The sequence below is a fragment of the Notechis scutatus genome, chromosome 8, assembly GCF_049901735.1.
Source record: "Notechis scutatus isolate UNSWTSFEM ecotype Mainland chromosome 8, rNotScu1.2, whole genome shotgun sequence".
Classification (NCBI taxonomy): Eukaryota; Metazoa; Chordata; class Lepidosauria; order Squamata; family Elapidae; genus Notechis; species Notechis scutatus.
This window is the reverse complement of record NC_142016.1, coordinates 15,271,154-15,296,909: the sequence shown is the minus strand read 5'-3', so window position 1 is coordinate 15,296,909 and position 25,756 is coordinate 15,271,154. Positions and strand designations below refer to the sequence as shown.

The window sequence follows — 25,756 nt, the reverse complement described above, 5'->3', positions numbered from 1 at the left end:
ACTGGGAGATGGTTCATTTAATGAAAGAATCTGTACGTAGAGAGACAAATGGATTCATCTTACTTTGCAAGGTAAGTCAGAATTACAGCCAAGGTCAGAAGACAAACAGGAAAAAAAGTTTAAGCATGTGTTGAGGTAGGGTAGGGATGGGTTGATGGGGGTGGGGTGGGTGGAATCTGAGAAGTGTGAAATGCAGATGATAAAAAATTGAGTTTGGAGGCAGAGACCGTTGCGTTCAGGAGTAGAATCTGAAAGTCATTCACTCCTTGTAACAGCAAAATCTGTTGATGACTACAGCCAAAATGGGATATTGAGAAATGAGAGAAAGGAAGGTTATCACAAGGAGAGGGCAGCTTATCATAAACCATACCTAGAAGCTAAGTTTTGCCTCCCTTCCCATCATCTAAGTTATAGGAGGGGAATAAATGGGGAAAAAACGGTACTCTGTTGCATCAACTGAGAAACCAGCAATTTTTATATTCTTCCTCTCCATGATCTATTCCCAGTTCAGATAACTATAGTGATACGTTATGGCTTTTCAGGTGATCATTGTTTGTTTGTTTTAGAAAATTGAAAGCCTGGATAAATGTTTGAACTGTTTTCCTTCTTTATTTTTGGACTGTGTGCTTGTGAGGCAAAGGCTGGACCTATTTTTCTTTCTGTTTGTGGTAGTTCTGTCTAGTCAATTAAAGAGAAGGGTTGGGGGCAACACGATAGCTGTCTTCCAGTACCTGGGGGGCTGGCACAAAGAAGAGGGGATTGACTTATTCTACAAAAACCAGAGGGCAGGACAAGAAACAACAGGTGGAAGCTTGTTAAAGAGCGAGCCAACTAGAAGGAAGGAGAAATTTTCTGACAATGAGGAAAATTAATCAACGGAATAGCTTGCTTCCTGGAGTTGTGGGTGCTCCATCCTTGGGGGTTTTAAAAATTAGACTGGACAGCCCTTTGATTGGGATGGTATAAAGCAGGGGTGTCAAACTGGATTTCTTGGAGGGCCGGATCAGCATTGTAGTTGTCCTCTGTGGGCCAGCCAGGGAAGCGGGGGAGGAGATGGCACAGCCATTTTGGCTGGTAGAATGCTGCAAGAGGCTGTCCAGATTTAAAATAAAAGTAAATAAATAAATAAAATAAAAAATAATCAAAAAATTTTTAAAAAATAAATGAAAATAAAAAAGACCAATACTTGAATATAGATCATCAGTCTGGAACCCGCATTACGTATCTGATATTAACACAGTGGAGAAAGTCCAGAAATATTTCACAAAAAGTACTTGTTGCAGAATACCTTATGCCACCAGACTTGAAATTCTAGACCTAGAAAGCCTAGAACTAGGCCTTCTTCAGTCCGATCTAAATATAGTATATAAAATTATATATTGCAATGTCCTACCTGTCAATGAATACTTCAGCTTCAACCATAACAATACAAGAGCACACAATAGATACAAACTCAAGGTAAACCACACCAAACTTGATTGCAGGAAATACGACTTCAGCAACAGAGTGGTCAATGCCTGGAATACTCTACCTGACTCTGTGGTTTCTTCCCCAAACCCCAAAAACTTTAACCTTAGACTGTCTACTATTGACCTCACCCCTTTCCTAAAAGGTCTGTAGGGGGCGTGCATAAGCGCACCAACGTGCCTACCATCCCTGCCCTATTGTTTCTTTTATTTTTCTTATATGTATCCATGTATTCATAACTATGTTTTTACTTGTACCTGTTATCTTATAATTGCTTGACAAAAATAAAATAAATAAAAAAATAAAAAATAAAATGGGGTGCATGAGGGCTTCCTGCGCCCCCCACCTGTGCCCAGGGGTGGGCTGTGGGGGTTCGCAGAGATTGGGGAGATCCCCTAGATAAGATTCTTTGCAATTCAGACAACCCCCAAATCCCACTCCTGGCTGGCTCCACCCATCCCTCCCCTCCCAAGAGTCCCCATGTGGCCCGTTTTGGATGCAGGTAAGTGCAGGGCGCACACAGAGGTTTGAGGAGGGTGAAAAATGGGCCTCCCAGAAATTTTGGGAAGACCAAAAACGGGCCGATTTCTGGCTTCCAGAGAGCCTCCAGAGCCCAGGGAAGCCGTTTTCGCTCTCCCGGAGACTCGAAGAAAGTCTCTAGTGCCCAGAAAGGGCCAAAATGCCCCCCCGCCACCATAGTGCAGGACGCCGACTAGGTCATGCCCACCATGGCCATGCCTGCCCAGCAACCGGGCAGAGAATCCGTTGCTAAAATTTTTGAAACCTACCCCTGCCCTTGCCCCATTTTCGCTAGCAGAGGCACCATGGGCTGTTCCTTTGCTATTTCCAGACCATTCCAGCAGGCCAGATCTAAGCACCCAGTGGGCCAGATCTGGCCTGTGGGCCTTGAGATTGATACCTCTGGTATAAAGTGTCCTGCCCTAAGCAGGGAGATGGATTAGAAGACAACTGAGGTTTCTTCCAATCTTATGATTCTATGCTCCTTTGGTCTGGAAGAAACCTACAAGCGGTATGGCTGACGAGCACATACAATGCTAAAATGCTAAACACTGATATTTGTAATGGGTAAGCAGCACTGTTGAAAGTAAAATAAATTAAGTGCAACTAAGGGCCTTTTTAAAAAGGGATGCAGTGACTCAATGGCTAAGACACTGAGCTTGTCGATCAGAAAGGTCGTCAGTTCGGCGGTTCCAATCCCTAGCGCTGTGTGACGGAGCGAACTCCTGTTCCTTGTCCCAGCTTCTGCCAACCAAGCAGTTCGAAAGCATGTAAAAATGCAAGTAGAAAAATAGGGACCACTTTGGTGGGAAGGTAACAGCATTCCACGTGCCTTCGGCATTTAGTCATGACCACATGACCACGGAGATGTCTTTGGAGAGCACTGGCTCTTTGACTTTGTAACAGAGATGAGCACTGCCCCCTAGAGCCAGGAATGACTAGTACGTATGTATGAGGGGAACCTTTATCTTTACCTTACTGGCCTTTTTATTATGCAGGCTACATCACAATTAGGGAGAATATTTATAGCTCAGGATTGAAGTGAGGGATCCTTGGTGTTCTGATGACGTTACCTAGTTTGGGTAATGAAACGTCTGCAAGAAAACAGCCATGCTCAGAGAGCACCAAGGATCCCATATTGAAATTTGCATTACATACTGTATTTCTTTTCTTTTTTCATAAAATCTGGTCCAGTGACTCATGCTAAAGTTTGACTGACAGATTATGCATTCAATTCCAGCATGTTTGGGAAAACCCCAAGGTTTGCTCAACTGTTCCACAAAAGGAGAGAAAGAATAGTTGCACAAACAAAACAGCAGTGGTGAGAATTCCAGATTGGAAAAACTATATAAAAATTCATTCAAAATATTAAAAACTTCCAGGCTCTACAGGCTGATGAGTCTTATGACCTTTCCAGTATCTCAGGACTATAAATTCCAGACTTTTTTTTTGCCAGCATAGCCAGATACAAGGGACTTCTGAACTTCTGATTTTAACACATGTAGAATATGCCAAATCTGAGAAGCTGATTTTAAATTTTTCTGAACACCCAGGAATGGAATGTTATCTATCTCTATATTTTTATCCTTACATCATATGATTTCCTCACTCCCCAATACAGCACAGACATCTGCAGGAGATGATTCCTTGGGGCTACATAACTGTCTGATTGGGACAATTATATTTGAAAAGTCAGACTAAGCATTTAATGCAACTGAAGCTATTCCTATTTTATATTACAGGCTAACAAATTTATAGCAGGAAGAGCCTTGATTAGTATTCTGATTATCTTTCTTGATCATAAAGCAATCAATCAAGCCACAGTTTTTTTTTATCAAGATTATAAGGAGCCAGGAAAGAGCAGCATTTTCAGATGCTAGTAAGCAGTCCATAGCCAGCATTAAGATTTAAAGGGTGAGATGGCAATAGAGGACAAGTAAACTATATAGCAGTGATGGCTAACCTTTTTGGGCTCCTGCGCCAAAAATTGTGCACACACTTGCATGCTCATACTCGCATGCCAGCACCCAGAAGGCGGTGCGCCCCCACGCCCCCTACACATATGTGGGCAACCCCCACCCCCACCCCGCCTCTGCCCCCTTACCTGCACTGCGCCTCACGGCTGATTTTTGGATGCTTTGAGGCCTTGTTCAACTTCCCTAAGGCTTGAGGAAGGCTTCTGAAGGCTTTGCAGGCTGCAAACTAGCCCCGTTTCATCCCTTCCAGTATTTTCAGAAAAACAGGAAGTGACAAAACGGGACTAGTTTTTGGCCTGCAAAGCCTCCAGAAGCCTGCAGAAGCCATCCTCAAGCCTTTGGGAGGCCGAAAAAGGCCTCAAACCCACCAAAAACCAGCTGTGAGGCACACACATGCACAGTGAGATAAGTTTGCCTGCAGCTCACGTGCCGGCACAAATAGCTCTGCATGCCACCTGTGGCACTCATGCCATAGGTTTGCCATCACGGCTATATAGTCAAGCACAGGACAGGATAACCGAATAACAGAGTTGGAAGGGACTTTGGAGGTATTCTAGTCCAACCCCCTGCTCAGCAGGAGACTGTTTACCATTTCAGATAAAAGGCTGTCCAATCTCTTCTTCAAAATCTCCAGTGATAGAGCACCCACACCTTCTAAAAGCAAGCCATTCCACTGCTTAATTGCTCTCACTATCAGGAAATTTCTTCTTAGTTCTAGATGGTGTCTCTCCTTGACGAGTTTCCACCTATTGCTTCTTGTCTTGCCTTCTCGTGCTTTGGGAAAAAGGAAAAAAGCCAGCTTCCTCTTAAATACTTACGTTGTTTTTTTTTCATACTCTACCCCAGTACAGGTGAAGCTAAAACTAAGATTCAACCTTGCATCAAGAATTTTCCCATGTTGGTGTCTATTACTTTGTTACGCTAAAGTTGGTGTTTTCATTTATTGCCACCCCTGTTCTTGGTGATTGGAGGTCCTTGGTTCTTGGTCCATATCAATGTTCTCTGCACCAGGGTGGAGAGAAAGGTTTTCTTACACTTGTCTAACAAGTGAAAACTTTGGAAGATCATTTTCTTTGGGGCAAATATAGGCAAAGTATTGAATATTTGAGTTTGCATGGAATGCAATGGTAAATAAAACAAAGAAATATAATGCAATGCAATGCAATACAATATATAAATAATGCATGAAATTGGAAAAGGAGATGTTTTACAGATGGGTGGCACCTAAATCTAATTATTTAATTAATGTGTGATTTAAAAAAGTATGAAGAAACAAACACGTCACAAAGCTAGTAAAACAAATGTTAAATTATTTCCAAATTATATCCAGGAATGTTCTAAAATGGTAATGAAATGGCATAGAAATAAGACTTCCCATCCTTTCTGCAAAGGCTGTGAGAAGCTTTGGTTGATTGAAATTCCAGACTGAATCACTGTTCTGAATTAAATTGTTAAGTCAAAAATGGAATTGTCAGTTGGCCTGATTTTCTGAATTGATGTGAATAATCAAAGCAGATTGAGCAAACAATTCCAGTTGAATCACTTCTTTGAGAAGAATGGATCTCTGAATTGAACTAGTCTTCCCCTACCACTCTCTATTTTACAGCATGGCTTAATATAATCCAAAATAGGTTAGTAATAAAATGTCACATAATTTGTAAATAACAAAGCAGCTGCTTTGTTCTCTTTGAAAGACTTAAATGTGTTAGATTTGGGAAAACAAAGATGACTTATGACATTTTTAGTAAGAAAATGGGACAATCTGTCACTAATCACTCCCAGTGTTAACCCCAAATATGAATAGAATAGAATTCTTTTATTGGCGGAGTGTGATTGGACACACAAGGAATTTGTCTTGGTGCAAATGCTCTCAGTGTACATAAAAGAAAAAAATACATTTGTCAAGAGTCAAAAATCATCAGGTACAACACTTAATAATGGTCATAGGGTACAATAAGCAATCAAATCATACTAGGAGTCAATATAAATTTTAAGGATACAAGAGACAAAGTTACAGTCATACAGTCACAAGTGGGAGGGGATGAGTGATAAGGAGTGATGAGAAGATTAACAGTAATAGTAGTGCAAACTTTGTAAATAGTTGGACAGTGTTGAGGTAATTATTTGTTTAGCAGAGTGATGGCATTCGAGGAAAAACTGTTCTTGTGTCTAGTTGTTCTGATGTGCAGTGCTCTATAACGTTGTTTTGAGGAAAGGAGTTAAGACCTTTAGTCTATTTTTCCTTTTATCTAAAGCAGAAACTTGAGAATAGGGATTTAGCTTGTGCAAAGACAGGAACTTTAGCATTGTTTAATGTGAACACTGCATAATGGGGAACTTTGCTTGAAATGATAATTGGTTTATGCAGAATGGAGTTTGTCATGAAAGAACAAAAAGAAGACAATATGAAAAATCTTCTGGCTCAAAGGGAAATGAGTTGTTTCCTGGTTCCCAGACCCACTGTGTTAAAAGAGGACCATGAAGCATTCATCTAAATCACCAATTTGGTTTGTGCAAATAGAAATCAAATACAGTCACTTCAAAATGCCTGGTACAATTTCTTCCAAGTTAAGGTTAGCTAGCTGGCCACCACAGTTACAATAAATAGCATTCTTTGAACTTCAGTCGCTGAACAACATTGATTTTTTCCAAGCTGGCCATCTTTTACGGCAAAAGTGCAAACTTATTTGTTGAAAATAGCCTTGTTGTTCCTCTAATAAGATATTTGGATGAAATAGAAGGGTATTTACAACCAGCAGGGAGCACAGGACAGAAATAGACCTTTGGGAGATCATGATTTTTTTCAGGGCTAATGCTGACATTATGGGAAGTTTACTATAGAAAAGTGGTCCTCCGTTAGCCATTGTCTGAAAAGACACAAACAGAAGAAGAAAGGCAAAGAAAAGCAACATCATAGGACTATTTTTTCCCTCTGGTTCATTGGAAAGGAAAAGCACAATAGGAGAAGTTTCTTTTGTATTTTTACCATTCTTAAGGAATGTTCTTGAAGTCAATATTTTATCCCCTTCCTGATTTCATTACATGTTGTCAAAATTCTCTAGAACTGGAACAAAGTTGCAAGCCCAATTACAATCAAGAACATCTCTCTCTCTCTCTCTCTCTCTCTCTCTCTCTCTCTCTCTCTCTCTCTCTCTCTCTGTGTGTGTGTGTGTGTGTGTGTGTGTGTATGTGTGTGTGTGTGCATGTGTGCAAAATGTTAGAATGGTAACCACAACAATGCAAGCAAAACATGCATGATAACGTCCACCTTCTTCTTTAGAAAATATTTTATTTATACATTTTTCCCTTTAATATACGTAAGTGTTAGTCTACAGTGTATTGCCTGGGTCTATTTACTTATACAAGATCATAGTAGTCATGCTAGTAATAATAATAACAATAATAATGATAATATTTGCTTATATATATAAATAATCTTTCCTCATTTACTTTTACGTAACAGTAATCTTTTTACTCATTTCTACCTCTTTTATCCAACCATCAATAAAACAAGTCCCATGTTATAAAATGTTATGTTTCTTCCTTATCTTTTATTTGTAATGCCAGTCTATTCATTTCTGCACAGTCTAAGATTTTTCTAATTATCTTTTCATCTGTAGGAGTATCTTCATTTTTCCAATATTGTGCAAATGCAGCCACTTTCTTGATTATAACTGCCTGGTATCTGGTTCCTCCTACCATTAGGAAGAGCTAACGCAGATACAAGCAAGGTATGAAAAAGATATTAAAGATGAAGGGATTAATAAAGAGTTGACAGAATTGGATAAAATACTAACAGGAACTAATTAAAAGATTATATTGTTATTTATTAGGTGTCAAGCTGGAAGAAGAACAAGTTAAAGAAACAATGATAGCATGGGCAAATTTTTTGGGATATGCTATAGAATTGGATAAGTGGCAGAAACTATGGGATAGGAACTATAAACTGACAATATCAACAGCATATAAAGAGAATTTGTACAAGATGTTTTACAGATGGCATCCAGCACCAGCAAAATTAGCAACAATGTTTAAAGATAAACCAATTAAATGTTGGAAATGTCATCAAATACCAGGAACATATTATCATATGTGATCGACTTGCACAGAAGCTAAAGGGTATTGGACTTAAATACATACATGGATGGAGAAAATGATTAAACAACACATAGATTTGCAGCCTGAGATATTTTTACTAGGAAAAATATTTCTTTACTATAGCCAGAAGGCTATAGTAAAGAAAAGACTTATTTAATTATACATGTTTTAACAGCGGCTAGAATTGTATTTGCCCAAAACTGCAAGAGTGATAAGATACCAATAGAGGGAAAAATAATTGAAAAAATATTTGAATGTGCAGAAATGAATAGATTGACAATAGAAATTAAAGAAAAAGAATCTGAATATTATATGGTATGGGATTTGTTTTATTAATGGATAGAAAATAGAATAAACTAAAAGGTATTAGATGTATTCATAGAGTAATGGGAGGAATTAATGTAATAGGTATATTACATACTATATATATATATATATATATATATATATATATATATATATATATATATATATATATATATACTGACATACTATATATATGGGAATGTGATTATTGCTATGTTGTTAAGTGGAATAAGAAGAATATTATTAACAATGGTTAAGTAATTTGAAATATGTACCTAATTGACACACGTTTGAAATGAAATGGATTTTTTGTATATAATTTTTTTAAAAAAATTACGAAAAAAAGGAAGAGCTAAGTCCAATATAAGTGTTCCTTTTGTGGCTCACTTAGCAATGACATTCAAACCAGAAGTTCTCTTGGCCCCACTCTTCTTGGAAAGGTAGTGTGATGACCCGGAGTGTAACACAAACGTAACAAAATCCAAAACATAACTAAATGTCCTTTAATGCCTCCAACTTGGCCCCATTGTTCAATAATTCTCAGTTGGAGATAAAACATATTCAAAAATAGTCTTCAAAAGAAAGCAATACAGTCCAAACTTAATGAGCAGATAGAGGTGAAATAAAAAACTAAAACAAACTACAATGAAGGAATTTCCACAACAGACCAGGATAAGTAATTACCAATTTCAAGGAGATAACAAGGCACAGTCTGTTGGAAGGATGCCAACCAAGATAACTTCGGTCCAAAATAACACATACTTTGCTTCTGGCAATGCTGTGTTTTAACCGTCTCTTTTATATACTATTCTTCCCAGCTGCAACCAATGAGGGGGATCATGGCCACTTCCTCTTTCGTAAGCCAAGTTGTTGCCTTCTCCGTTCCTCCCTGCGTGTCCTAGGATGAAGAGGGGACGGGCCTGGTTCTTCCTCTGACTGCCCAACCGGCCTCTGCCCTTCCCCAGCCTCCTCCACAACCTCCGGAACCACACCTCCACTCCCTGTTGACTGTTCCTCCTCTCCCTCAGAGTCCAACTCTAACAAGGGCATGACAGGTAGACTTGAAAATCATGGCTTATCTTTGGCTTCTAAATCCTGATGTAGTTGGGAGAAATGGTTTGTACAGTCCCTAAACAAACTATAGAATTGGAGCCGAGTGACCACATACAATTCAGAGTGATGAAAACAAGCCCTCAGAATACAGGTAGCCCTCCACTTACAAGAGTTTGTTTAGTGACAGTTCAAAGTTACAATGGCACTGAAAAAAGTGACTTATGATGGTTTTTGACACCTATGACCATTGCCGCATCCCCATGGTCATCTGATCAAAATTCGGATGCTTGGCAATTGGTTCATATTTATGACAGCTGCAGTGTCCCGGGGTCATATGATCACCTTTTGCGATCTTCCAACATGCAAAGTCCAGATTCACTTAACAACCATGTTACTAACCTAACAACTGTTGTGCTTCACTGAACCACTGTGGCAAGAAAGGTTGTAAAATGGGGCAAATTCACTTGACAACTGTCTCAATTAGCAACAGAAATGTTGGGCTCAATTTGATCATAAGTCAAGGACTACCTGGATAATCTATAACAATAAATTATTACATGAAAAGAGTCTAGTTAATATAGAATTAGACAAATGGCAAAAACTTTGAGAAAGAAACTATAAGTTGACAATGGCAACCACTTATAAGGAAAACCTATATAAAATGTTTTATAGGTGGCGCTTACCAGCAGCAAGATTAGTAAAGATGTTTAAAAACATGTCCACCAAATGTTGGAAATGTAATCAGATCCCAGGCACTTATTACCACATATGGTGGACATGTGCAAAAAAATGGATACACACATGGTTAGAAAAAAATGTAAAAGCAGGATATAGCTTATGAGCCAGAAATATTTTTGTCAGGTATAGTACCAGAAAAGTACGATAAAGGGAATACATATTTAATAGTGCATGTTTTGACAGCAGCAAGAATTGTATTTGCACGCTCCTGGAAAAATGAGAAAACACCTACAGAAGGAGACATAATTTAAAAAAATATTAGACTGGGCAGAAATGGTCAGATTGACATTAAAAATAAAAGAAAAAGAAACAAACAGAAAGAAAATCTGCTGCACTTTTTTTTTTCTGCATACAAATAGACATTTTTCTTGTGTTTCCCCACATCTGCTGCTTCTGATGCAAGAAATATTTTGAGATGAATCAATAATCTGTAGGTCCATTTGTGCCCCAACAATGTGTGAGAGACCACATCATTTTACTTGAAAAGATACTGACCGTGGTTTCTTCAACATCTCTATGAGTGAAACATGGGCTACAAAGCTTAATGATACCATAAATCTGTAAAGTTTTGAAATTGCCGATCTTTGTTATTTTGGCTGTTACAGAATGTGATTATGTCTCTGGAAATTACTACATGTGAATAAGTCCATTAAATGTAATGGATCTTAATTTTCTATAACAATTTACAGGATTGAAACATGACGGAGGGCTCTTCTTCACAGCCACATTAATGTTATTTCTCCCCTTTTTTTGAGTCAGAAAGGAAGTATATCAACAAAATTGCTCTGTCCCCATAGCTTATTTTTTTAACCACCATTTAGAAATGAGGCCAGATTGTGATGTTACCATCACATAATTTTATGGGGCATAATTTCAAGGCAATAACTAGTGGATTTCTAGAGATCATCAATCACTATTCTGAATGTGGACTGATACAGGGTTGGGATTCTAAGCATTAATGTTTCAAAAGCTCGAGGATTACTGAATCAGAGGTGGTATTTCAGCCAGTTCTGACAGGTTCTGGAGAACCGGTAGCAGAAATTTTGAGTAGTTCGGAGAACCGGCAAATACCAATTCTGACTGGCCCCGACCCCATCTATTCTCTGCCTCCCATTGAGTCCCAACTAATTGGAATCCCAGCTGATCGGCTGGGTCTTCTTTTGTTGCCCTGCACAGGAGAACGGAGCTGGAAAGCAGGTTGGTGGGGCGGGGAGGAAATGGGGATTTTACAGTATCCTTCCCCTGCCATGCCCACCAGGCCAAGCCACACCCACCAAGCCACACCATGCCCACCAAGCCACACCCACAAAACCGGTAATAAAAAACATTGAATACCATCACTGTACGGAATGTTCTCATGAGGGAAGCAAAGTAAGAAAATTTCTGAACTCAGGTAAATTCATAAATGTTTTTTCAAAAGTAGGTGCCTTCCTGCACATCCTCCCTACAGATTTTCAAGAAAAGATCATTGGTGGTATGCTGCCGGTACACACTGGTTCTAGCGATCCGGTAGCACCGGTCAGGAGTTGGCCCCACCCACCCGCCCCCGTCCTTTCCTGTCCTATATTTCCTTTGTTTGCAGCTCAGCTGATAGGCATGGTAGAGTGGATTGCCACGCCTCAGTTGTTTTACTCACCAGCGCTGACGGTAAGGGAAGTTTTCATGCTTAAAATTGCCCATTTTAGAACGCTCCACGCACACCCACAGAACCTGTAGTAAAATATTTTGAATTCCACCACTGGAAGGGATCATAAGCTGTCTCCTCTAACTGTCTCCTGAACATCTTTCAGTCTATCCATGTTGAAAGATTTTGGCCAAGGTTGTTTAGGTGACATCATTTTACTAGGTGCTTCAGGAATACTTAGTCTTAGAGTGAAATTCTGGGATCATTAAGTTTCCCATTAGGCTTCAAGAAGACAAACTATCATGGGGACAAATGTAATGCTGTGCATTATAAATGTGGGATTTTATCTCTTTCCCTCTCATGTACACAGGCATTGAAATTCTGCTTTGGAAAACTTGTTTTTCTATTTTCATTAAGAATGCAAGCAATTAAGACCTGCATTTTCAAAGTGCAATTCTTCAGGTTTTCTTCAAGCATCTCTCTGGCTGTTTATTTATAAATGACATTTGATATGTTCTTTACTTATTTATTTCTTGCCTTTGCTATTTTTACAAATATGTAAATTTACACATATATAAAAGGCTGTCTTCAGATACAGTTACCAGGGGGGCCCAAGGGCAGAAATTATTCACTATTACCTCCATCAATGTATTCATCAGTCCATCAATCCTTCCATCCATCTATCGATCCGTTGAGACATCCATCTATCCATCCATCCATCCATCCATCCATCCATCCAATTTAGGTACCATCCATCTCATTCTCACACTATGCCACTTGGAATAGTTTGGATAAAGTCAAATGAAATTGACAGCATTAAGAAGCCACAAATAAATATGCTTCATGGAACATTACATTCAAAATTGCCTAACTTTGTTCAGATCAACTAACATACAGTAGTGATTTGTCCTTTTGAAAGCCCCTCTCCCTTGAACCTCTCTTTCTCTCAATCATTTCTAATTATCACAGTTAATTCTTTCTTCCTCTATCCCTTTTCTGATCCAGTGCTGTTCTAGTTTTGTTCTCATGCTATTTTTTAGTTCCTTAATGAATAGCAAGGAGCCCTTAATATGCTCCTATTTGATAATTAGCATATTTATGGTCATGATGTGACAATTATTCCATTTATAGAATTTTCTTCTATCAAAAAGCAAAACATTAAATGTGTAGAAAGGAAAGGATTAAACAAAGGAGATGTGGGTTGGGTCACATCTGAGTAAGAAAAGTCTGATGTTTGGTGCTCATCTGTTAAAGGAGGAGATGGATTGACACTACAATCCTATACCTATTCACCTGGGAGCAACAAACTTCAATGAAATGGGCATACCGAGGATTCTTTGTTTATGGATGAATCACTCAGTCTATTTTCACACCATAATGCATTCATATATATTCATTGAGAACTTCACTCTATTTTACTTAGAAATTCTGTTGCAGCTAAGTAATTTTAGACTTATGATCTCATTGTGAGCTGCAGCTGGACAGCATATGTCTTACTTGAGAACAAACACAATTTTGCTAAGCAAAAAAGGGAAGGAGAGTATACATATTTATGTTAACTCATAGAGCTCTAGTCTAGATCATGGTTTATTCCAATCGTTGCTGAAATAACAATAGTTGCTTGGTTCGAAGAAATTGCTAACTAATAAATCATGCTTTATAATCTACAGTGGCTGGTTCAGACATCAAACTGAACCAAACTTGCACAACTCATGTTGTTGCTAGATCCAAAATCATCTGTATCAACACACTCATGGCACGTTATGAAATGACATCTAAAATGTGATATCTAGAGTTTATTATCAATAAAATTGGGTTGTGTCAAGAAAAACATCTTTGTATAAACCTTGAAATGTGAATTTGATTCTTTGTCAGTCTGGTCCTATGACTGGGCTGAAGAATACCATGATTTTAGGCATATTGATTTTGGATGTATGATTAAGTGGTGCCAAATGTCACATGCAAATAAAAGATTGTAGACTGCCATCTCTGATCTCCTGTGTCATAGTTTGTTGAGCATTGAAGGTTCAATCCGTAGACTTTTTAGAGCAACAAGACTGCTAGACTGACCTAAGTATTTTGTAATTATCTGTACACAGTCATTTTACATTCTACTTTAGTAGAAGGAGTGGTAAATTTAGTTTTGTCCATTATAATATCTCTAAGCACAATTCTCCAGATTTCTTGGCCTATAGAATCAAGATCCATGGAGATAAATGGTTACAGTGAAATGAAACAACTCTACTGGCAAATTTGCCCTGATGGAGAATGCAAAAGAGCTAAAGGAACAACATTGTGCTAAAAAAAAATTAAAGGTCTTTCCTCTCAATAAGATTGGCCTTTCCAGTTAGCCAACCTAATTGCTCTAATCTGTTACAAAACTAGAAGTTATACACTTTATCTTATTTCTAATTTGAAACAAATTACAACAGATGAAATTAATTGGTATTTAGGTTTTTTTTTTCAAAGTCAGCTTGGTCGGAATTCATTTTTTTCCCATTTCTCCTTCTCTGATGCTGTAAATTAGTTGTGTCTGATTACAGTAGAGGAACTTGAAATGGAATGTTAGCTTTAATTGTTTGCTAATCATCTCAAGGCTGGATATAATCCATGTTTGCCATGGTATCTAAATGCACTGGGAACTAATTAACTTTGTTTATCCCGTAATATTGAAAGTTCTTTGTACTCGGGTTGCCATTAGGTTTTTGAAACTTTCCCTGTGTAATAAGCAAGACCACAGGATAATGACGGTGATGATTTAAATGTTATGAAATGAAATTGAAATTCTTGAAGCAATATTCTCTTCTGATACAGTACACCATCATCTCCCCTGCTTTCACTCTAAATGCCAGACCAAGTAATTTGCTTATTTATCCAGGGAAGGGGGATATCAAGCACCTTCCCTCCCCTTTCTGTTTTCCTTCTTAATTTTATTTTTAATTTTAATAGTCCTTAAATAGGACTGAGAAGTTTATAAAATGTGCACATGCAGGTTTATAAGTACAGATATACATTTTGAAATGTATATGTCATGCCCCCGTCGGAGCTTGAATCTGCGGAGGAAGATGAGCCAGAACTGGAGCAGATGGAGATCGAGGAGGTGGTTTCATTGGTTTGGGAGGAAAATGGGGAGGACCAGGCCCAGCCTGGCCAGGGTCTTTCAGGATTGGGATGGCTTGTAGGCAGGGAGGAAGTGGGGGGCAGAATGACCAAGAGAGGCTAAGCAGTGAACATGAGAGAGCTCAGGCATGACGAGCAAGGACGACCCCCTCCTGATCCTAGAGCATGAAGAGTGGAGAGAAGGCAAGAACAACACAGACTGAGCCGACTACTTGGGAAGAGAGTGCCCCACTCCTCTTCACAAGGCACACATAGGGACTGAGACTTAAGAAGATGCTGTGGAGAGGGGCATTTGTCAGGAACAAACACTGAATTCCTGGAGTGTTGAGTGGCAAGGTTTGAACTTTCCTGAATTCCTTGCATTCTTTCTGGATTTCTTGCTTTGCAGCTGTGGTGCTCACAGTGTTGGGCTGGAGTATTTGCAGCCAGAGGCTGCTTGAGGTGCGTGTGTGTGTGTGTGTGTGTGTGTGTGTGTGTGTGTGTGTGATCACTTTTCTCTGGGATTTGCCAGAAATGTGGGAGTGTTTGGGGAAATTTGGAGCAATAAAGGGGCGGTTTGAACTGCCAGCTGCCTGTGTTACCTCTGTGATGTGCTCTGGGGTCATCACAGTATATCAAGCATAGGTAGTCCTTGACTTGTGGCACCATTGGGACCAGAATTTCCACTGCTAAGCAAAGCCATTGTTAAGTGAGTCATACCCAATTGTATGACCTTTTCTCCCATGGTTGTTAAGTGAATCACTACAGTTGTTAAGTGAATAATGTGGTCATTAAGCGAATCCGGCTTCCCCCGTTGATTTGTTTGTCAGACCCCAGCTGGGAAGATCACAAATGATAATAACATGACTCTGAGATGTTGCAGCCATCTGTCAACTCAAAAATATTTCTCTGGTCTTTTAGAGTTGCCAGCAAAAAGGGAGTGGGGGAAGTAGTGCATTCCTTAAATGCTTTAATAGATAATTGCTAGGCGGCCGAAGCTTCTGGCACGCAAGATTATTACTGGAGAGCATAATTGGTGACTCTTGGCTATGGATGTGTCCCATTGGAGAATATACATCCAGGGAAGGGGGAAGACCAGAATCAAGGGTGAAATGAATGATGTGTCTCAGAGTTGGCTGCACCCAGGTAGCACCGGCATGTTCACTCCTAATAAATCTTTCTTTTTTTTTTTAACTCTGAGAGATGCAGCTAGAGACTCATGATTTGAATGCAGGTAGATGCCGGAGCCCTGACACCATCGTAAATACATGCCAGTTTGCCAGGCGCCTGAATTTTTAATCATGTGACCACGATCACATGATTGCAACTGCTGCCAGTGTGAAAAATGGTCATGTCACTTTTTTTGCTGTGACTTTAAACAGTCACTATATGAACTGTTGTAAGTCAAGGACTACCTGTACTCATTCTTTACAATCCTCCCTCAATGCCATCATTGTTAGAAATTAAATGTTACTCTGACTGCATATTTGATCTTGGACAAATCCATCACATTCACAACAAATTTGTGTGCCCCTGAGCCAGTATCTGTCGTAACAGATACAATGTGTTTGGCACCCATTTTTCCAGCCAGAGACTATATCCTTGGCTAAAATAAACTGACAATCATCAATTGATTCAGCTGCTCTGCCTGCTAAGAAAATGCTGGTTACTTTACTTTGTGTTTGTGGTTTATGATTGTGTCCCCCCCCCCCCAGCCAAATCTTCAAAGAACCACCTGGTTGAAATGAATTGACTTTATGCCAGTGGCATAAACTTGACTAGTTTTTGATACAATTTCTGGTGTTTGAAGTTTGCAAATCCTGCAGTGTAGAAAGGAAAGTGAGCTTTGGGGAAAAAACAACCTTACAGTTATTTCAATCTGCCTTTTGAGCCTTGGTTTCTTTTCCTTCATGCCTGAGCTTTTTAAATGGTGCAAGTATGTACGTGTGCATTGTGAGGGAAGAGGAGGGGGAAACTACCATTAATGCTATTTGTAAGGACAATGAAAAGTTTGTAAGGACTGTGAAATACATTATTTCATTCCTCACCCTCCTACTGCATGGCTATTTTTATTTTTTAATAGCATGCCGAAAGTTTTGTATTTTTTCCATAATCTTTAAAGTTCAACCATGCATATGAAATATAGTCTTTGACTTGCCTTCTGGTACAAATAGTGGAAAATGTGTTACAAAATTTGGGGTGTGAATGGCCCTTGTGTTAACATCTTACTTTGAAATCCCAATGTTGGGATTTTAGAAGAGTAAGAATCTTCTGAAATGTTTATACTGATTTCGCTTGGGGATGGCGTTTTGACTGTGTATTTAATTCTTAAATGGAGCTGGTATGCTGAAAATCTGCTTAATTGTTTTCCTTTCAGTTAATTATTTTCCTTTTCTAATACTGAGGCATAGCACATATTGATAAAATGATATGCAGACACACTGAACAGTTGGTATGGTTGTGTGTACTGTTCAGTTACAATTCTTGTACTGTAATGTTTTATCAATTTATAGATGCATAGATTATCAATTTTAAAAAAGCTGCAGAAAAAAATAATGCAGATATATAAGCTAAGTGAAATCCAGTCTATCATAATATCACTGGGATAGGTTTGGGGTTTTTTATATATATTTTTACGTAAGTAATTGCAACAATACAGTCTTGGAATATATTAGCTCTCACAAGTTACATCATATTGCAACTACTTTTTCCTAACAGAGGTTTGCAACAGTGGAGAATTTGCAGAGTTCACTGTTTGATTGTTGGGTTTTAGTATTCTGAACTTGCTTCTCTTCCTCCAGATGTTTCACTAATAAAGAGTAAAGTTTTGGTGGGATTGTGGTTTTCTCCATGGTGGTTTCTTGATTGGAATATTGTTTTCTGCCTTATTGTTTGTCTGGTGCTGAACCCTGCCTCTCTGAAGGTTGGCTGGTGGAGGGGATGTATTCTAGTCTTTTTATTTCCTTTCTAAGTTTTGTATTGTCTCTTCTGAATTGCGAGTAAACATGGCTTATCTCTATGTATCTGTTGATTGCTGCTGCAGGAATTCCAGAAATTCTCTAGCATTTTTGGAATCGGCTTGGTTCAAACCTGAGCTACAGATTTCTATTAAGTGGAATGTGATGCGAAATGATGCACTTAGGGCTGTTTACCCCTTTCTTTGACTTTTGGTTGCTGCCTTTTTTGGAATGGAGTTAAAGTCCACACCTCTTAAATTGATCAAGGAAACACTACTCTAGATTTTCACTTATGTTCGTGGTAAAGGAAATTGGAAGCTTCTTTCTATTTTTCTCAGGCCTTTCTTTCTGTACTTTTCACTTATTTTTCTCCCTCTTTCTTACTTGTGCTCTTTATTAGTCTGTGTTAGTTTTTATGTGTGTAGTAAAACTGTAATAAACAATTATATATATATATATATATATATATATATATATATATATATATATATATATATATATATATATATATATATATATATATATATATATATATATATATATATATATATATAGTTTTAGGGATTCTTTTGCAGCTTTGGTTTTGTCTTGATCTTAAAAATACCTAGAGTTTTCCAATCGAAATTGGGTTTGAAATTGTCATTATTTGCAAAATTATATTTACAATTCAATGGAGTGTGTGATTCTTCCTCAAATGGTTTAATTTAGTCTCTAGGCCCAGGATATTATGTGGATGTAGACAGTGTCTTTAATGTCTGTTGATGGGCTTATGTAGGCTATCAAAATCTTATGTGTCTTATGCATTATTTTTTATTTTGAAACCTGATAGTTAATGACAACTGCCGAACCAGCTATACATCTTTGACTAAAATAATTTAAAGTGGTTTCAGAAGCTGGTTCAATCTGAATGCTGGGAGAAAGAATATGTTTTGATAATTCTGTGCCAGAGAAATAAATAATATAGGCTTGTAACTTTTAAATGCTACATAACACATTACCAAATGGCTCTAGAAATGCTGAATACTGAGGAACTCAGAAATGGAGTAAGTAATAGCTTTGATTTTTCTTACAATCCAGCTTTTCTGCATTAATCAAGCTGATCTTAAAATGAAACTTGCTTGTTGGATTTCTCTGAAATTGCCACCCTGGCCCTCTGCTAAGGACTCTATAGAATGGTCATTCAATCTGTAGATGTTCATTCTTCGCTACAGTGATATAAAGCATGATGCAATTTTCATTCTTTTGTTGCATGAGTTTCTCAGCCTAACTTTGAGATGTGTAGATTGGCTCCCAGAATTCCACAACCAGCATATTTCTGAAAGCTGAAGTCCAGATATCTCAAAGTTGCTGAGGTTGAGACACATGGATGGAATTTGCACTCTGGCACCTTTTTCACCCCTAATCACTTTTGCCTTTGCTGGAGACATCTATGATGCACCCACTTAAAAAAGATCTGCAAGCTTCAGCAAACTTTTTCATAGAAAGGACAGCAGGGACCTAGGAAAAAAAAATCTTATGAGAATTACCTGATGTATGAGTTGAAGGTATGACTAACTTCTTACCTAGTAAACACTGGGTGAAGACGTTTTCTGTTTTTTTTATTCTTTCATATTGCCTTGCCTCTCCTCCCTGAGTTGCAGAAAATGGACACTGTGTCAACAACCCTGAAGCCATTTTGGAGCATCTTCAAGGTAGCCACAGTAGGTTACACACACAGGTTACATATGTGGGAACGGGAGTGGGGAGATAGAGATAGCTGGGGACTAAATGTAGCCAAAATAAAATTCTGGGAACCAAGGATGTTCTCACCAGGTGCTGGGGAGGCATGGACTGAAGCCAACTGGAGTTTGGACAGTGACTGATTTGGACCATGCTATGGACATGTGGACTGGGGGAAATAACTTTGACTTTTAATTTGAGTGGGGAAAACCGTGGAACTTTCAGAGTTGGGTTTTCACCAGATGTGCCAATATGACATGCCTAATAAATTTGAACTTTGAGGAGCACCTTGGCCTCCAGAGCTTTGATTGCGTTGGGTCTGTTACTTGGAACCTTGACACAATGCTTATCAGAAGCCATAGTTTTTGGAGATGATCTGGAATTGAAGGACTGCATGAAATGATGATCTCACTCTTCTTTTTTTAGAGCTACTGGGACCCATATTTGGATTAAATTATGTCTGCAGGCATTTCAAATTTTCCATTTTGATGGTTTTCTGGTAAGCAAGTGCTTTCTGTCTCTCTACCTATAATATGACAGCCATTTTGTGGATAGATAAAACTGGCCCGTTACAATGGCAGCCACTCTTTTTCAAGTTATTTTCCCTCACAGGCTCACAAAATCTTCCCTGTTTAGGTTTCTGGTCATCGAATGAAATCTCAGGTCTTCAACGATTAAAAAAATACATCCCCTGTTCTATTTGTTCAGAATGCTTACATTTGTCTGGAATTCTGCTTTAGGCAGAATATGATAGCAACCTTAATATCTGAAAGATTTTGAGTCTGTTGATATTCACTCTCCTGTGCCCATTTATCAGTTGGCATACAAAACTAGAGGAAACATAAAAATAGCTAAAACAGGTAAAAACATTAAAGACAGTCAAGACTAAAATAATTCAATAAAGAGCAAAATCAACAAAGCAAAACAGGGCCCATTGAACAAGTAATAAACCTCAGGCTTTGGACCAAATCTTCTCTTCTCTTCTCTTCTCTTCTCTTCTCTTCTCTTCTCTTCTCTTCTCTTCTCTTCTCTTCTCTTCTCTTCTCTTCTCTTCTCTTCTCTTCTCATCTATTTATCTTCTCTTCCCTTCCCTTCCCTTTCCTTCCCCTCCCCTCCCTTCCTCTTCCATTGAATGCATTTTTTAAAAGGTGGTTGTGATGAGTGATTGGCCAGAACTTTCCAAGATTTCAACATGACTGTCTTTCAGTCATCTGCTACTTCATCCTTTAAAAATGTGATACCATTCAGTCTGCTCCTGGTTTTATTTAAAGGAGAGAGTTTCTCCTATCCATCCCATAAATAAAAGGTGACCATACTTGTGGTTGGTTTCTATGGAAAATGAAGTCTTCCCAAACATTCTAAGTACTGGCTCTAGTCTATAGCATCAATTGCTACCACTTTACTAGTTCTCATTATCATTGGCATTTTACCTAGAACCAGAAATTTGAAATCATTCAGAGTCTTTTGGCAAAACATTCTGATGTCCGATAATGTACAAATATAACGGATATGAAAAGGGGGGGGGAAATGGCAAGTCAATAGTTTTTTTTTTTTTAAGGCAAATTAAGGATTCCTGCATAAACTATTTCAAAAAGGAGCCTTAACACTTTTCTACTTCAACCCTCCCATATGCGCAACCAAAAATAAATAAATAAATCCCTTGGAAATGGAAATCAAGCTTGAAGTAAACAGATTAGTAATGGTTATTTGGTAACACTTTATTAATTAAACTTCCTAAATACATTTAAACCTAGGCATTTCATTTAGATTTATAAGGATAATTTGGATTTATAGGAATCATTATGATACATTAAGTACAGTAAATGCCAACTGATTTTTATAGACAATATTTATTGAGGTGAAACTGAAGTATGGAGCAATTTAATTATTAGCATGTACAGTTACAGGGTACGCATAGAGTCCGAATGTCAGATGGCTAGTGTTTTCTAAATCTTGCAACATTTAAGAAACTTTAAATAAATTCAAGAAAATATCCAGAACCTGGGAAATTGTTGGCTTTAAAGGAGAAGGTTCTAGTGAGTATTTTCCCTCTGGAAATATAGAAATACACCCTTCATTAGGGACTTAAGCTCTGAAAATTAGTCTTTTGGTGGAGAAAGAATTCATTAGTTCTTTTTCTGGGATAAATTATGCTATTAGCAGGAATGGTACTTGATAGTTTTTCAAACTACCGTATTTGCCGGCGTATAAGACGACTGGGCGTATAAGACTGAGCCCCCAACATTTCCACTCAAAATATAGTTTTTGTTATATACTCGCCGTATAAGACGACCCCCACTTGGAGGCATGCTTTTCAAGGCAAAAAAGTCGTCTCATACGCCGGCAAATACGGTAAGTTGTAACACTTGGGGTATTCTGGATATAATTCTTGATTGACACCCCAACCCCTTTCCCCCAAACTTACAAAGCCACCAAAATGCTTTAGAGAGGCAGCTTCGCCTTTCTCAGGCTGGCACTCAATTCCTCTCCCTTTCTTTGTGACAGCCCCGTGTGCGTGCCATCGGGACTCCAAGGGTGGGGGATGGACAGCTGCCAACTCACTCACTCACTCTCTCTCTCTCTCTCTCTCTCTCTCTCTCTCTGTGTGTGTGTGTGTGTGTGTGTGTGTGTGTGTGTGTGGTGTGGAGGGTAATTCCGGCTATCTCTGGCCTCCGCTCGGTTTTAAGGTCGCTTGGCCGGTTCCCAAGTCGCGCGCGCTGGCCGGGAGACGCGCGCCGGGTGGAAGCTCGGTGCAGGGGAGGCAGATCTTTCTCTCTTAAGTGGGGAGGGGAGGAGGGGACAAGAGGAGGGACGGACGGGACAGGGGCGGGAGGAGGGCGCTCGCTTCTTCCACCGCCCACGGACCCTTTTCTTCCCAAGGGGACCCTGGAAAGCAGCTCGGGAGCCGGGTGGCCCTGCCCAGCGGGGTCCCATCAGGAACTTCCTGAGGACATCCCCCCCGCCCCAAGCACAGCCCTCCCAGTCTTTCAAAGAGGAGGGAGAAGCGGAGGAGCAAATTGCCGCCCCGCCCCGCTGCCCAGAAGGAGGGGCGCCACAGTCCACCCCCACCACCTTCTCCCCCACTCCCTGGGCCATTACGCGGCTCGGGCTGGCTGGGCGGCCCCGCCAGAGACCCTCCCGCTCCACCCCCACCCCACCTCCAGATTGGCCTCCACAGCGCCCAGCCGGGCGGAGGGTGGGTGGGTGGGTGGGAGGAGGAGGAAGAGAGACTCCGGCTGGGCTTGAAGGGGCTTCGCAAGTTGCGGAGCTCCGCCCCCGTCGCTCTTGCACCGGAGTGACAATGTATTTACCGGCATATAAGACGACCCCCCACTTGGAGGCATGTTTTTAGGGCAAAAAGGTCGTCTTATACGCCGGCAAATACGGTAGGTCTTATTCTATGACTATACAATAGAGGTATAGAAGCCATCCTAAGTATAAACAGGTAGTCTGTCAACGTTGGAAGCCATATTTAACTTGGAAGCATCGAGGCTGTCACATTTAGTGCCTGGGAATTTGGGAGGGGGGATTAGGCTCAACAACATTCTTTCACATAAAGTCAAGGTCATGTTACCCTGCACCTGGAGAGGAGTGTCTGGAGGAAGGTCTCCAGTTGGGACAGTGTATTGATTGGTGCCATGTGATGGACTGGTGAGTTCAGGGGATGGATCTTTGAATTTCTTTTGGGAAGGGAAAACCCAGAACTCTGAGATTTGGGTTTTCCCAGATGTGCCAATATGACAACTTGAATAAAATGGAATTTTGAAGACATACTTGTCTTGGAGTTTATTGATTTGGAGTTGGTTAGTTGGAACACTGACACAGTCCTCAACTTACAACCAAAATTGATCCCAAAATTTCTATTGCTAAGCGAGACAGTTGTTAAATGAGTTTGATCTCACTGTACAGCCTTTCTTGCCACAGTTAAGTGAATCACTGCAGCTGTTAAGTTAGCAACACAGTGCTTAAGTGAATGTGTCTTCCCCATTGACTTTTCTTGTCAGAAGTTTGCAAAAGATGATTGTCATGTGACTCTGGGATATTGCAACCACAGGTGATATTCAGCAGGTTCTGGCCAGTTCTGGAGAACCGGTAGAAGAAATTTTGAGTAGTTCGGAAAACTGGAAAATACCATCTCTGACTGGAGATTTTACAGTATTCTTCCCCTGCCACACCCACCAAGCCATGTCCACAGAACTGGTAGTAAAAAAAATTGAATCCCACCACTGATTGCAACTGTCCTAAATATGAATCAATTGCCAAGCATGTTCAGAGTATTGCAGCATAAATTCAGCGCCACAAAAATAAACACAGTTGACCGAGGCTTCATTTAATTTCTTTATAAACATATAAAGTAAATTTTACAATACCAGTTGTAGATTTCTCCAACATGGAGCAAACTCAAACAGAAGCTGACATGTTACAGGTTCAGAACAGCAACTCAAGAGCTCAGAAACAGACATCAGTTTCACTTTAGTTCAGCAGGCAAGCAAGACACACAGCAGAGGAGAGAAGCAGTTTCATTTTCAATAGACAGACTCAGAGCTTAACATAGCTTCAGAGCTACAGAGCTTAATATAGAGCTATGCCTAGGCTATTTCTACTTTCAGTTTCCAAACAGTCCTCATTGGCTGACTTAGTTGATATGCTTATTCATTTGGCTGACCTTGTTACCATGCTCTATTCCAGTCATGAATATACTCTGACAAAGCACTTGAATTTTGATCCCATGACCGTGGGGATGCTGAAACAGTGGTAAGTCTTCAAAAATGACAATAAGTCACTTCTTTCAGTGTCATTGTAACTTTGAAGGATCACTAAATGAAGGGTTGTAAGTCAAGGATTACCTATATTGTGTACTCAGACAATATTGGGACAAAGTCTGCAAGAATGGTTTTTTAAAAATAAAATAAAAAACCTTCTGTGGAAAATGGAGAATTGGCAAGTATCAGGGACAGTTAGGAATGGATTGATTGAGAATGATGGAAGTTGTTAGAATCTACAAACGTGTGAAAGGCCATGGATTTCTGAGTCCGGCTCTCTGCAAGTGGTATATTGTATTACCTTGAAATACACTGTTTTCGTTCACATTTTTGATATGAAGAGCAACCTGCTGTTGGCTAAAGCAATTTCACAGCTATGTTGCTCAATCATAACTAATCATTGTTCTCCTGTAAGACCTTGAGAGAAACATATGGCAAAGAATGTTCTTTGAACCAAAACACTGTGTATATGAATACAATAGAGACGAGAGAAATAATGTTACTGGGGAAAAAAAACATCCTTCGTTGTTATTAAGGATGATTGTTTCCATTTATGAATGGTGATGAATTTTGTCAGAATAGCTTGGGGAACTAGTCTTCAAATAAATGTAGGCTCAGATAAACAGAAGAGGGTTTTTAAAATTATTTTTTGAAGATTAAATGCTATTTGTTTGCTGATGGCAAGTCTTGAGAATTTGGGAGAATTAATCTGAATAGCTTTGGATGACTAATATATGCACAGCTCAGTGCTATGCATCCAAAAGACCAACAATTCATTTCTGGTTTCTTCTTCTAGATCACTTGATTCTTTAGGGGGCCCTTTAGGGGGATCAAATATCACTTCTCTGCAGAGACAATCCAACCTCTGTCCATCTAAAACTGTTACCTGGTGCAGTCATGGTTTAACACCAGTCGTATTGTTTCCTGACTGAGTTTTTATTAAAAAGGAGATCTCTCAGAACTTTTTGTTCCCAAACATGTTTCCCATCTGCTGAAAACATGCTACCCTGTTGTGTTTTATTTGAATATTCATTGCCAGCTGCTTGCTTCAGCTCAGCCACCAGGTCTTCCCAACAATGCAGTGGTGTGAGAATTGATCCCTGATCCCCAGAAACTTTGGGAATCTTCATGGTGAAAAATCTTACACACCAATTCTCTGTAATCTGCAAGGATTGCCCATGAGACTGTATAGGACAGATGGGGAGGAAGCTGACCACTAGATTACAAGAACACAGGTGAGCAGTCAGATGAGGAGATCCAAACTCATTGGTAGCTCACATTGCAAAGAACAAGGACATATATGCAGCAACTAAGATTGTTGGCTGAGCAGGGACAAAAATTGCCGGGGAAATGATTGAAGCCTGGGAAGTCAACAGGAATGCTGATTTACCTCCAGTTTATCAAGTACTTGGCAGCACATGGAAACAACAGCCAATG

General features: G+C 39.4%; 1 long non-coding RNA gene across 1 annotated transcript; it reads left to right on the top strand.

Moving 5' to 3' along the window:
- Positions 1-25,384, top strand: LOC148129899 (uncharacterized). The gene is made up of 4 exons (XR_015750411.1): positions 1-71; positions 19,983-20,055; positions 24,246-24,311; positions 25,116-25,384. It is a non-coding gene; the product is annotated as an uncharacterized LOC148129899 (long non-coding RNA).
- The last annotated feature ends 372 nt before the right edge of the window (positions 25,385-25,756 follow it).